Genomic DNA, 15,220 nt, shown 5'->3' with positions numbered 1-15,220 from the left:
AGATGCATGGTTGACCTTCTCGGACGTGCTGGGCATCTTGATGAAGCGCTAGACTTGATCGAGAAAATGCCAATAGAACCTGATGCTTTTGTTTGGAGTTGTTTGCTCGGTGCTTGTAGCATTCATAACAATATAGAGGTGGCAGAATGTGTAGCACAACACATTTTTAAACTAGACCCTTCGAATTCGGCACCTTATGTGCTGCTTTCAAACATCTATGATGCTACTGGTAGGTGGGCAGACATGAGAAAGGTACCCTAGAGAATGAAAGACAGAGGCATTAAAAAGGCACCTGGACGCAGTTGGATTGAGGTTAATAAGAAGGTGCATGCTTTTCTTGTAGGTGATTGGTTGCACGCAAATGTAGAAGATTTATCTGAAGTTTGAGAACCTGTTCTAGGGGGCAAACGGGGCAAAGTATGTTCCAAATATGATATTTGCATAGGATAGTAAAGAGGCATTGGAACTGCAAATTTGCCACCACAGGGCGTGAGAAGCAATTGCTCTTTTAACAGAGCCAGTGAGATTTTTGGCCAGTGTTTCCTTTCCCACAACGATTTCCATTTAAGCTCTGGTTGAAGTTGGTCATGGAGAGCAATGTATATGTAAGCTTCCTTTATATTGAAGTGCCCAGCTGGGTTTTCCCCCATCTAATCTTGTCCTCTGAAGTGGCGTAGAGAATTTTTCTTTTTTTGAGTTCACTCGAAAGTTCTTGCCACACCTGAGGGTTGATTGGGGCTCCGACTCTTTCTCATCGATCCATTCTCTCCACCGTTCACTTCCAGTGTTGGGTTTCCATTAATGGAAAACCATGCTTTTGCCGCTCTTTTGCATTCCGTTCTTGATCTGTTTGAATTGATCCCTATCAAGGTTTGTCTTTTGTTGCTATGCATCTTCCCAAAAAGGGCCTTGTACCCATTTCCCATAACCTAGAAACTATGTTTATGGATAATTGCCTGGTTTTCCCATGCCTGATTCCATATGACCGAACCAAGATGGCAAAAATTTTATTAAAGAACTTCAAAAATATAAATCTGACTTTGTTATTGTCAAATTAGATTTTCCATTCAAAATAAAAAATTCAGTTACTGTTGAATGTAATCAAATCCTTTCTTTGATCTTTAGAAACCTGAAAATCAATTTGTCTAATGCTGTCCATATTGTTAACAATTTTAATATGATGCGATAGTTATCAGATCTTATGTTTTACAAGATACCAAAAGTTTCATGACAGGATTAAGAAAGTGCATCATATATGGATTCTATTTATATTTCAACCATTTTTCTCATAATAAGGAATGAAAACAATTAAGAGAGAGCAAAGCAAGAAGAATCAAGGGCAACACTAATTTTGTTTTTCATTCTCAAACTATTTGTGAGAAAGTGAAATTAGTGGTGAACAAAAACCATAAGCATTATGGGTAACACAATTTCTTCCATCATGATCTAAGCAATATAAATATTAACACCACAAGCATGATTAATGATAAAACCGTTTCAATGATAGTCCAAGCCATAGAAAGTTAATTACTATTTCAGAGAGACATAAACAGGTATTTCATTCATGCAATGATTGCATAGCAAACGCTATCTTACCAGCGTATTACATATGCAAGATTGTATTACAATCATTAAATATTACAAACTAGTAAACCATCTTATTTCAGATGCTTAGAGATAATTCTAACCTCCCTCAAAATTCAGTTTATAGCCAAAAACTTACCTTTGAGAAATATGACAGATATGACAAACATATACATTATGATTGCAGAACATGATGACGATATTCAGCTAGAGCCCATATGGGAAGATATTATGATAGGTAGCATAACCCATCACAAAGCACCCGCAACCTACACCCCTAAGTTCCTGTAAGTGAATAAAAACGATCAAATTGATGCCAGAATTAAAAAATACTTCTAGCATGACTAATGTCATTAGTATCCAGTCTCAATAGCAGTGGGATCAAATACAGACATTTTCATCATAGCAAACCCAAGCTTGGAAGATGTTATACAGGGTTGGAGGAATAAGCTTACCCTTTTCCTCTCATAGATTTAAATATATATATATATAGGGTATTGATTTAGCATAAACATAATTATATTTATATTTATTAACATGAAAATAATTACAGCATGCCATGTATGATGTGAAATAACAATTTCAAATTTCCAAAAATTTCTATCATATTCAACGCTATCTCTCTAATAATTGTGTATCATATTATATTGTGTTTAGAACTTTGGTCCATCATATTCAAAAATATTTTGCAACCGATTCATAAACATACACCATTTAGCAACAACGAATATCTATCTTTCAAGGGTGGCAGGTGAGGGGGGATTATCCTCAATCCTAGAATAGATATGGTGGCTTTATATGTGTGGGGCCTAGAACATTCCATCAATAACTAGGTAGGGGCCTATTGTGAGGCATCCTCATAGCCAAGGAAGAGGAGATCAGATCTTTGAACATAGTAGGGAATTCTATGGGGCCTATTGCGAGGCATCCTCATAGCCAAGGAAGAGGAGATCAGATCTTTGAACATAGTAGGGAATTCTATGGTCATCATTAGAGCCATGATTGGCAAAGTGACTCCAATGGACAAGAAGTTGGCAATCAGCATTACTGGGACTAAAAGGGAGACAAGTTCTTTCAGGAAATCTCCTCTTTCCATGCTAAGGGGAGCCTCAATTTAATTGTGATTAATGGGCTAATGTAACCACGATTTTAGAGCTTAGTGTAGTCTTGAAAAATAGGGGTAGCATCGCCTATTTTATTCCTTGTGTATCCCCTTGGATTGGCATTTAAACCCATCAACATCAAATATCACATGAGCAAGCAATGAAAGCATCATTATCCTTGCTTGGATACGGGAGCTCAAAGGATGCATTTTAATACTAGCAGCATGTGAGCATTTACCCATGCTCCAGAATTGGAAGAGCTTAGAGTTATAGTGTGTATTCCCTGTGGGATTTTAGAGAGCAGGTGACTGCATTGGACATCCTGGCGGCCTCGATCTGACAGGTATCATATCTCTAGTATGTTTAAATCTTCTCATTGGGCTATTTGTTGGCACCAATTGCATGGTCTGTGTATTGGATTTGTGTCTAGGAATTTGGCTCTAGAGGAAGGTGTTGCCTCAAGTGTTGGCTGTGTTACCATATCTATCAATCTTCCCTATAAGTCTAAGAGCTCAGGAACTGTTAGTCTAATTCTTGGAGTTATCTAGTGGCTGATAATTTGTGTCAAAGTTGGATTTAGGGGAAATTGGATCAGAAGTCTAGCTGAAATCGGTAGATATCTCTTAGGTTTTATTCACCCATTTCCTCTGTTTTTGGGATTATTGTTAAGGTTATTTTTCCTTCTTTCACAAATATGCCGAGCCATTTCAGTGATGCCACATTGTGGACAATATGCATCTCTGAAGCTAGACTTAACGAGCTTAGCCTTCAAATGTAAACCTTGACAGACCACCAACCAAGACAAGACCCCAGATTGCCACATTGTGTTTAAATGCACAATCCATCTCCTTTCTTCATCATCTGCACTTTTTCATTCAAAGTTGCAATTCATTCAGTTTTTAAAAAACCATTAATGTTCTTATTTGTTAATAAACTGAAATCCTTAGATGAAAAGATAAATCATAATTTGTAGCTCACTGGAAAGGCTTGTAGTGTTAATGATTTTTTTACTTCATTTATATCCTTCAGATCTTGAAGGCGTGCAGAGTAGCCTTGTAGCTCACTAGAAAGCCTTGTAGTGTTAATGACTTTTTTACTTCATTTACATCCTTCAGATATTGTTTGTGAATAACTCTCTGTCTAATTTTCTGTGGCAGCTCATGGCTCTTCTGCTTTTACGACATGCACTTGCCATAACTAGTTCTGGAGGAGATGAGGATACAACAACTTTTTTCACTTTAAGGACTCATTTTAAGGACTGGTTGATTTTCCTGATGATATTTTGATTTGAAAATGCCTGTTTTATTCTCTTCAATTTCCTCTCCACAGTTATTACTATTTCCTTCTTATATACCTCTACACTCGAATTAAACATGGGATTCTTCCGTTTAAAGTCAAACAGCTTTTCATTCTTTGAGTTGTTGGATTTCTCTTGCCATGTTACATCATGGCTCGTGCATTGAGTATTATATAGTGAAGAAGAAGAGACAGGTAAACTACTATATGGATGTATATCATGATAAAAGCTTTATGAGATTTGAAGGGAATCTGTTAAATGTCAAACTTTATTAGGATAAGTTGGGTAAATTTGATTGGGAGTTTGGTATAAACTATAATTAATAGCGAGGATGAAGAATATTCTTTGAAGCTCTTAAAAGTCATCACGTTTGTCAGCATCTCCTTTCTATGATCAATGTGGTCTTTAATTATTTCCTTTTTATGTTGCAGGTAGCAATGGCAGCAGCTGAAATGGCTCTTCGTCTGCAAGGACAGGCTAATGTAGCAAATCATGAACACGTAATCAATGTGCAATAAAAGTTGGATGTACCAGTCTTTAGTTACTTTGACAGAGGTATTCATATCCTCTGCCATCCTCCACACAATTTCGAACAGTTTGTGAGATCGCATTTCTCAAGAAGTACGAAATGGAGATGGCTTGGAGTATCAAAAAATGTAAAAGTAAGAATTGCAATAAATATTGATCAGTGGATTGCAGCCAATAAATTCTCAACTTATAACCTAGAGTACTATAACATGCAAAAGATGCCGATCAAGGTTCAGGTTTGAAATTGCACGATCCTCAGCATTCGACATCTGGGCATACAATTTGACTTGTCTAAGAAGAGGACTGTCATTGGAGGGCCTTCCTTGTCTCTATAATGTCAAATGGGCCTTGTATGTATTTAATCAGAAGGCCTTCATCAACACGTAAGATGAAAATGCCAAGCTTTCGCTTTGTATATATTTGTTTCAAAGGAACTCCTTGCTAGTTTATGTTCTGTATGTTATTGTTTATTTATAACTGTATGTTATTGAAAGAGCCATATATGGAATGCCTCGCAGAATTTTGTTACCTTTTTGGATGGACTAATAATTGATCAGTGCCCTTTTTTATGATGACATTGCAATAAATCAAATATTAAAATGAAATAGGGTCAGCATACATATCTTGTGTTTTATATTAGCCCATTGTTTTAAAGATTTTGTATATGTTGTCTTCTAACATGAACAAAATTACTAATCCACTTTTCTCTTAAAATAGAATAAAGGTAACATACCTAATGCCCCAACATATTTCTTGGGCAATATACAATGAGATGAAACTAAATCTTAGTATCTTTTACTAGATCTCAAGTCCCTGGGGTTTATAAATCACCTCTCTGCTGAAAGGGTTCTTTTTTGTTTGTGTGATCGCTCATGTCTATATGCATCTGGATGACCTCTGGCCCTGAACATTGCATCTGATTTATCTGGAAAAAAGTCTCTCTTCCCAGGCTCCCGTTTGAGTGTGGTGCCCTTTTCACCCTGCTTTCCCAGAGCAAGTATTATTGTTAGATGGTTCATTTTCTTTTTGTACATCAGCGATTGTTTAGTCTGCCACTTCTATCAAGTGATGCTGCCCTTTAACATCCTTCCACCATGTAGATTGCATTTTGATCTTCCTTTCACGAGGATTCTTATTCAATGCACCCTCTTGCATTTGAAGGTTACTCTCTCATGATTAAGTTTTTTCTTCCAAACCTCAATCTTTTTCAAGAAAAAATTGTCATTTCATTCCAAGAAGGAAATTACATATTTCATAGGTGACTGCACTTTCAGACATCTGAGTAGCCCATAAAAGATTAAAAAAGAGTAAACTACTCCTGCCTTGTAAATCTTTAAAGATCTAAAAAGATTATTAAGCCACGCAGGTTTGTGCATACAAAACCATTTAATTAGCACAAAGAGAAATCTAAAGCACTCCAGAACAATATGATTGAACCACATCAAGATCTTTTCATGCAGAACGCTATTAAAAATTAGATTCAGAGACAGATATGACTCCATTCCTATTCTTTTTGATTATAATTTTCCCTGCAACTACTTGTAGTCCCTCTTTGATGATGCGGCTGTTGTCATATTTTGGTCTCTAAAGACATGAGTGTCAGTAACAGGCTGAAATGAATTTGCAACTTATTTTAAATGATCACCCAAAGTGTAAAGAAATCTTGTGCAGCTGTCCTCTGCCATTCATCCAATTGATTAACAATCTAGAATCCCTAAGCACCTGCAGCTGAGAAACATTGTTGTTCAAAGCACATTTGAGCAGAAACCTTAATGTCATGAATAGTAATTAACGGACTATAGTTTGAGGGCCTCCCTTCCAAAGCCATTGATGGCATATCCTGCAACTATTGTTGACCACGTAACGACATTTCGTTCATGCATATTGTCGAATAGTTCACGTCCCTTCCAAAGATTACCACATTTGGCATACATGTCAATAAGAGCATTCACCACCACTAAGTGAGACTGGAAACCAGTCCTAATTATCTTCTCATGGATTTCCATGCCCTGTTCTAGAACCCCAAAGTTAGCACACACTGGAAAAATACTAGCGAAGGCCATACGAGCCTGGCTTTACCCCGGCCAATTCCATTTGATGAAAGAGCCTCAAAGATTCTTCGCCGTGCCCATTCTGCACAAATCCCGCCATCATCGTTGTCCACAATAAGACTTTCTTGTGAGGCATCTTCCGAAAGAGCATGTAGGCTTATCAATAAACCCGTTCTCCGCAAACCCTGCAAGCATGGCATTCCATGAAACAATGTTTGGCCGGTACATACTCTTAAAAAGCTTGAAGGACTCATCAACAAGCCCAATCTGCGCAAATCCCGTGATTATCGTATTCCATGACACTACATCCGGTTGACGCATTTCTGCACAAAGCCCGCCATCACGGTATTCCAAGATACCAAATCTCGACACGACATCTGCTTAAAGAGCTCGTGGGCTTCGTCAACCAGCCCATTCTATGCATATCCTGCAATCATTGCATTCCAAGACACCACAATTCTTTGACGCATTTTGTCAAACAATTCGCGGACTTTATCTAAACTGCTGCATTTGGCATACATGTCTAGTAGGGCGTTTGCTACAACAACATCGGATTGAAGTCCACTTCTTATTATCTCATAATGGATCTCTATACTCTGCTCCAGATACCCCAGGTTGGCACATGCGGGAAGAACACTGGAAAACGTGAATTGATTCGGCCGGGCGCCCTGCCCCTTCATTTGGTGGAAGAGTGCGAGTGCCTCCTGTGCAGGCCCGTGCCTCGAGTAAGCTGCGATCATGGCAGTCCAAGAACACACATCCCGTTCCTGCTTTGCCATTTGGTCGAAAATTCTGCGAGCATCCACCACGCTCCCGCATTTGATATACATGTTCAAAAGTGTGTTTCACAGAAACGTGTCTGCCATGAATTCCCCCCTCTGGTTCATGTGAGCGTGGATTCGTTTGCCCTCTGATAAAGCCTTCCTTTTGTTAAATTTGTAATTTCAACAGCGCGGTGGTTTTTTGAAAACCGCCCCGATCTCCCCGCACCGCCTTTGGCAAAAGGCTGTATCTGCCGGAGGGGACCCGACACAATCAGGATGCGCCACGCGTCCCCTGTACAACTCCAAATCCGCCCTCTCCCCGGACGCTAAAGGTCGTTTTGTTTGCGCGACCTTGGCGAGCGAATTGCGTTGGATCGGGTCAGGAGGCTCGGATCTGCGCGAAGCTGCGCGGACTTTAATGACCGGGCCCGACGAATGAGGTGGCGACACGTGGCACTGAAGTGACGTCAACCGACCCCGCCCGCGTCAAAATGAAATTTTTTTTTGTGTCGTTTTGTGGTTGACCGCCGTGGAGGAAACGACATGGTTTTAATGCTTCTACGTAGAATTAGGTGGCGGCTTTTAATGTGGTAATGGGCATACGTCCCATATGTTATTTTTTTTACGTAGAATTTGGTGAGGCCATTTAATATGGTTATGGGCCATTTTTTATATGTTTTTTATATATGGCTATGTAAGCCCGTGTGCGGAAATGGTTATGTAGTTTTTTTTTCTTCTTTTGTTGTGTATTGTGACTGCGGCAGCGCACAGTGGTGTGGGTTAGTTTTTTTTTTGTTTTGTTTGTTTTAAACGCACAGCAGTGCGAGAGCTCATGGATTTGTAATGAACGCACAGCAGTGCGAGATATCATTGGAATGAATAGAATGCACCGCAGTGCGAAAAGAATTTGAAAACAGGGATGTATTGTATTGCTTGCTCATCACAAAAGCAAGAGATAGCATGAGATTGGTTTTGTAATACCCCCAACAGTGGAAGACCAGAAGTGAGAGAGAGAGACAGAGTCTCTCCAGTGAATCCCTCTCTGCGTAGAGGATGAAAGTTGTAACAGTTTTTGTTTTTAAGCAATAGAAAATGTTTTATGCTGTGTAATGAACTGTTATGAGTCATTTTGCTTTTAATAGCTTCGCTGTGCAAAGGTCGTGGAAGAAATGGAACAGAGCATTGGCTCTGTGGTATTTGCTTGATTGGTTTTGGTATTTTCCCATTCAAAAATACCCAATAGTGGTATCAGAGCAGGACCAGGCTCTTTAAAGAAGTTAAAGAAGCTGAAGGAAGGTGTTGTTGCAGCAGTCAAACCTCTCCAGCAGTGTGAAGCCTCAGCGAAAAGGATTAAGGTTTTCCTCAAGCTTTCCTTTGTGTCACTGTTGAAGGAACAGTGAGTGATTTAAAAGAAAACACAGTCAAGTATTTATAGCCTAGATAAGAATGGCAAGGTCAAAGAAGAAAGCCTCCAAGCCTGCTAAAAATGTGTCTCCCTCCTCTACTAAAATAGAAGGCAATCCATTTGAATACATTTTATTTGAAACCCCAAAGTTTGATGGAAACTTTGATGTATGGGAAATAATGATGAGGGCTTTCCTAATGTCTGAGGGGATTGAAGTCTGGGAATCAGTGATTGATGATAGTAAGATGGATAAAGAATCCATGGAGTATGATGCACAAGCAGCAAAGACTATCTTGGATGGACTGCCTGATTCAGTGAAGAGGAATCTAAGAAAATATACATCAGCAAAGGATATATGGGACAGACTGCATGACCTTCATGCAAAGGGAACACTGACCATGACCATCAGGGAAGAAGAAAGTTATGAACCCATCATAGAAGCTGAGAATGAGAAGCTTGACCTCATCAAACTTCAGGTAAAAGAAAGGGATGAAGGGCTTGCCAAGCTTAAGAAGGAGCTTGACCAATGCAAGAAGAAACATCATGAAGAAGTCATATCCATGACAAATCAGCTGAATAGTGCAAAGAAGCAGGCAGATGCCTTGACAAGTCAACTTGAACAAAGACACAAGAGAGTGAATAAGCTTGTGGAAGAGATTGGACAGTACAAGGTAGAGGTCTCCTCCCTTAAGTCCGAACTACAAGAAGCCAGGAAGCAGGCACAAGGAGCTGAAAAGAAAATGAAGAGCAGTCAAGCAAAAGATGAAGAAATCTCCAAAATGAAGACAGATATTATCTCCTTCAAAATAGTAGCAGCTGAAGCTACTCGTAGCAAGGAAGAAATTGAGGGACAACTAGCAAAGAGAAATGATGTATGTGAAAAGCTAGAAGAAGAGATTGTCCTTCTAAGGAAGAAGGTTGAAGGGATGAACAAAATGATGAAGAGCTCTCAAGCTTTGGATGACATGCTCAGCTATCATAGATCTCCATCTGATAAATCAGGACTTGGGTATGTAGGTGAACCCTCAAACAAGGATGAGGATGCTTTAAGCAAAGGAGATGTGAAGAAGCCAGAAAGAAGGTGTGATGCTCCTAGTTCCAGCAAAGGCAAGGAGAAAAATGAAGGCAGCAATAGAAGAAATCCTGCTCCAAGTAGAAAACCAGCTCCAAGAAGAAATGTAGCTAATGTCAAAAAGGCAAGAGGCAATGGTGATCATCAAAGGATCTCAAGGCAGCAAGGCTTCAGAAGTACATCAATGAAACCTCCATCTGCCAGGTACCAAAGTTCATTTTAAGGTTATTGTTATGCTTGCTCAAACTTTGGTCATATGGCAAAAGACTGTAGAGCATTTCATAAAGATAAATGTTGTGGTCTCCGAAAATCTCCAAGAAACAATTTTAGAAGAAATCATGAAATGTTATTCATGAACAATGTTGAATGTTTCAAGTGTCATAACGTTGGGCATATGGCACGAGATTGTAACTTGACATGGGCTCTTACACAAGCTAGACCCATGCAAAAGAAGAAAGTTACAAAAGTATGGAGAAGGAAGGTAATACAGTGTGAAAGCCCCTTGAACTCCCCAACTGATCTAAATTTATTTTGAGAAGAATCTGCCAAAAGAAGACAAGCATACACTAAAGGGGAGCTTGTAATCTTTTTTTATTGTTGAACTGTATTAACAGTCACTCCTTGATGAAGACCTTTTATAAGGGAAAAATATGAAGTTAAATATGCTATAACAGCAGAAAAGAAATGGGGGCAGCGCTCAAATGTAAAGAGCAGCAGCGCAAGAAGAAAAGTATGCAGAGCATGGAGACCCTCACAGCAGTGGGAGGACAAAACATAAAACAACAGTTTGAAATCTTTTTTTGTTATGGAGCACATGCATTGAAATGCATAGCAATGGAAGGTAGTTTCCTTCTATGTATTGTGAGAGAACACACTCACAGCAGAGTGAGTACAATACACAGCAGTAAAAAAAAAAATGTAATGTTTTTCTTCATATGCAATGCAGCATGCAAAGAAATGCATAAAGAAAAACAGGGACAACAGATTTTTAATGCACATGGGTGAATGATAATGTGTGGCAGCAAAAAAATGAAAGGAATTGCACAACAGTGCATTATGAAAATAAAAAAAATGAAGATGAAGATTGTGTGAAGCAAGGGTGTAAAAAGAAAAGGCAGCAGCCCGTGTTTATTTTTTTTGTTGTTGTGTGGAGAATGCAGCGCAAAACAACGTGAGGATGATTTCTCTCTATGTGCAAGTAATGGAGAGTAAAGAGTTAGTGTATGGGCACACAGCAGTATGATGAAACAAAAGGCAGCCACAGTGCAAATTGCAGAGGCAACGCAGCAGCAAGAAGTTATGGACAACAGCATGATGGCAAGAAGGAGAAGCACACAACAATGCAAATAAGAAAATGCAGCAACATGAAGTTTTGTTGAAGAAATGAAAGGTAATGGACAGCAGCACATGTAAAAGAATTTTTTTCTTTACAGCAGTATATGTAACTGTAATGAATGTGTTGTTCATTGAATTGAAATGCAACATATGCAACAGCAGTGAATGTAAGAAACATTTACACACAGCAGTGTAAATTTGTAAGTTGGGACAGTGTAATTGTTCCAGAAAAGACAGAGTATTTGTCTTTGAAAAGTGCACAAACAGTGCAAGTGTAGACACAGCAGTGTGGGGTAGACGCAGCAAGGAAGATGGCACAACAATGCAGCAGAGAATATGCATCAGCATAAAAGAACATTGTAATGAGTTTGCACACACAGCAGTGCAATGATTGTTTGTTTTGGAACTGCATTTGAAGCAGTCATTTGGTGAATCCCTCTGTCAAGAGGAAGATGCTTTTTAGCATACACATGGTAAATCCCTCTATCAAGAGGATGATGCTTTTCAGCATAGTCACAGGTGAATCCCTCTGACAAGAGGAAGGTGCTCTTCAGCACATTGTTATGGTGAATCCCTCTGTCATGAGGAAGGTGCTCTTCAGCACATTGTAATGGTGAACCCCTCTATCATGAGGAAGGTGCTCTTAAGCACAGTCACATGGTGAATCCCTCTGTCATGAGGAAGGTGCTCTTAAGCACAGTCACATGGTGAATCCCTCTGTCATGAGGAAGGTGCTCTTAAGCACAGTTTCAGGTTAATCCCTCTATCAAGAGGAAGACAACTTTGTTTGTTTGTGAACTGCATCAGAAGCAGTTGGTGAATCCCTCTATGTGAGGAAGATATCTTTGTAACAGCAGTACTGAGGAATCCCTCTACGAGAGGAAGTGTTTGGGTATGATTGGATGCCCAGCAGTTGAAATTAAAGGGGAGTGTTAAATTTGTAATTTCAACAGCGCGGTGGTTTTTTTGAAAACCGCCCCGGTCTCCCCGCACCGCCTTTGGCAAAAGGCTGTATCTGCCGGAGGGGACCCGACACAATTAGGGTGCGCCACGCGTCCCCTGTACAACTCCAAATCCGCCCTCTCCCCGGACGCTAAAGGTCGTTTTGTTTGCGCGACCTTGGCGAGCGAATTGCGTTGGATCGGGTCAGGAGGCTCGGATCTGCGCGAAGCTGCACGAACTTTAATGACCGGGCCCGACGAATGAGGTGGCGACACGTGGCACTGAAGTGACGTCAGCCGACCCCGCCCGCATCAAAATGAAATTTTTTTGTGTCGTTTTGTGGTTGACCGCCGTGGAGGAAACGTCATGGTTTTAATGCTTCTACGTAGAATTAGGTGGCGGCTTTTAATGTGGTAATGGGCATACGTCCCATATGTTATTTTTTTTACGTAGAATTTGGTGAGGCCATTTAATATGGTTATGGGCCATTTTTTATATGTTTTTTATATATGGCTATGTAAGCCCGTGTGCGGAAATGGTTATGTAGTTTTTTTTTCTTCTTTTGTTGTGTATTGTGACTGCGGCAGCGCACAGTGGTGTGGGTTAGTTTTTTTTTTGTTTTGTTTGTTTTAAACGCACAGCAGTGCGAAAGCTCATGGATTTGTAATGAACGCACAGCAGTGCGAGATATCATTGGAATGAATAGAACGCACCGCAGTGCGAAAAGAATTTGAAAACAGGGATGTATTGTATTGCTTGCTCATCACAAAAGCAAGAGATAGCATGAGATTGGTTTTGTAATACCCCCAGCAGTGGAAGACCAGAAGTGAGAGAGAGAGACAGAGTCTCTCCAGTGAATCCCTCTCTGCGTAGAGGATGAAAGTTGTAACAGTTTTTGTTTTTAAGCAATAGAAAATGTTTTACGCTGTGTAATGAACTGTTATGAGTCATTTCGCTTTTAATAGCTTCGCTGTGCAAAGGTCGTGGAAGAAATGGAACAGAGCATTGGCTCTGTGGTATTTGCTTGATTGGTTTTGGTATTTTCCCATTCAAAAATACCCAACACCTTTCAATGCAGCCCTGCAACATATAAATGTAAGTCCATCTCTCTATGCTTATGTCTTTAACTTGCAATATGAGTAGTGCCTCCTTCCATCGACCTTGTTGGTAAAGTGTTCCCACATCCAGGTCGTCCGTTACAGTTATAGCCTTCGTAGAGGCATGTGCTTTATGAGTGTTTATTTTTTTAAAAATATGAGGGTGAAACTGTCTACCCACAAGCAATGATGTCCGCTGCTTTATCTGAGAGAAGAGGATCAGAGATATGCCGGTAATGAAAAGGGAGTAGTCTAACAAGGTAGAGGAATTTTCTGGTGAGCTGCAGGGGAGTGCCGAATTGGTCAGGGAGCAGCCGACGGTCTGCAGAAAATTCGAATTGAAACCTGCATTAACTTTCGGTGGCAAGAATGCGATGGAAATCGGGCAATTCTGTCAGACCACGTGGAAAGGTGGCGGAACTCGCGGAGGGCGGAGGAATTGCCGATGGCCGGAGCCGGAATCGACGGAAACCAGGAAATTCCTCTGCGTGGTTTGACTACTAATTTGTTTTTTCAACTCTTTTTTTTTTAGTTCAGTTTTTTGTTCTTTTATTGATTTAAGAAAATGATTAATTTGTACGGGCAATGGTTTGCGAAATTTTGCAGATAGGTGTGTCAACAGATCACTCGTGGGCATATTATCTGTGTGTATGGTAACGAGAAGAATGAGCACTGTCCAGCGCTAATTTAGTATGTGATTTTCATATGTATGATATGGTAATGAAAAGAATTACAAAGTTTCAATTACACTCATATTCTGTGATTAGAATTTTGTTCCATTATATCAATGTTTCTTTGCACCCTGTTGCAAAACGAAATAAGGTGCCAACCCTAATTTGCAGACACCGCAAGCGTTTTCGCTTTTGACTCTTTCTTGCACCTCACCTACAAATTTCAGTCTGCGAGGAAGAGCAATACTGATTCCTTAATTGGTTGGCATGAGAACTGGATACACAGGTGAATTAGATTGTATTAACATATGACTCGTACGAAAATCTGACATCCAAATCATTAAAATGTATTAATATGGTAATCTAAGCTACTCAAACATGATCGGAGTCGATGTCCGAACTGGAACTACTAGTGTCGGATCGTCCGAAGCTCATTTGGCTAAACTCTGATATCAAATCACCATCATCATCGTCAGTCTCTGTCTCTGCTGCTGCGTAATTAACCTCACATTGTGAATCTGAAGTTATACTATTTTCAATGCCAATGCCACCATTCTTCATCATCATCTCATCTACCTCGCTTACTGTCATCTCTGCTGTTGGACTTCGTGTCATCCGCCTCACCTTTGCTTTCATTTCGGTTTTGTGTTGTTGCAGGAAGTACATGATCTTCTGCAGTAACACCGCCCTTCTTTTTCCACATGAAAAACTGCGTGACTTACTATTATTTGTGGCTTGAAGGCACGGTGGTGGACTCAAGGGCGGAATTATCTCATGATCAACCAATTCCTCTTTCATATAACAGCTTCCCACCGTCTTAGGCTTCCCTGGCTCGGCTTCCCAATTGAAAGGGATTCTTCCCAGAGCTGGAGCTCTGTAGTAAATGCGAGAGGAATACCCTGTTGCTTCTTCTCGGCTTAGAAGTCGATGGAAAAAACTACCAGTCTCTTCTTTAGTGTCCAACTTTAACTGCAGATCCTCATGGTTTTCTTGAAAACAAGGCGAGACTCGTAGCGCCTGCATCGTGAGGAGTGGGATACACAGAGAATTTGTATATTGTTAATAATAATTAGTAGGTTATGCTGGATAAAGCTCAACCATTGTGGATGGAATGGGCATAACGTTGGTATTATATAGGGGAAGGGAAGGTATAGAGGCGTGTTGTGGGGAGTGTGTAAATTAATGAAGGAGCGATGATTATCAGTATGAGCAGAAAGAATGAGATATGTATGAGTTAACGGTGGCTCAGGAAGTGGGTTTGCAATGTGGAGACACCCCAGACGGCGTCCTATGATTTTCAAATCTCTGTCGTATCACCGCATAAAAATAGGGAGAGAATTAGAAGTAGCACGCCTTGATACCCGGAAAGGG

The 15,220-nt window shown here is 40.1% G+C and overlaps 1 pseudogene across 1 annotated transcript; it reads right to left on the bottom strand.

Moving 5' to 3' along the window:
* Positions 1-6,290: 6,290 nt before the first annotated feature.
* LOC149146250 (pentatricopeptide repeat-containing protein At3g20730 pseudogene) lies at positions 6,291-13,393 on the bottom strand (annotated as a pseudogene). Its single transcript, XR_016264534.1, has 2 exons — positions 13,148-13,393; positions 6,291-7,487 (listed from the first exon to the last, which is right to left on the bottom strand). The product of XR_016264534.1 is annotated as a pentatricopeptide repeat-containing protein At3g20730 pseudogene (transcript).
* Positions 13,394-15,220: the final 1,827 nt, after the last annotated feature.

This window comes from Pinus tabuliformis, chromosome X, assembly GCF_031772625.1.
Source record: "Pinus tabuliformis cultivar Carrire ecotype Pingquan chromosome X, CPIR1, whole genome shotgun sequence".
NCBI classification, from domain to species: Eukaryota; Viridiplantae; Streptophyta; class Pinopsida; order Pinales; family Pinaceae; genus Pinus; species Pinus tabuliformis.
The sequence above is the reverse complement of the archived record's forward strand: the minus strand, read 5'-3'. Positions and strand labels throughout refer to the sequence as shown.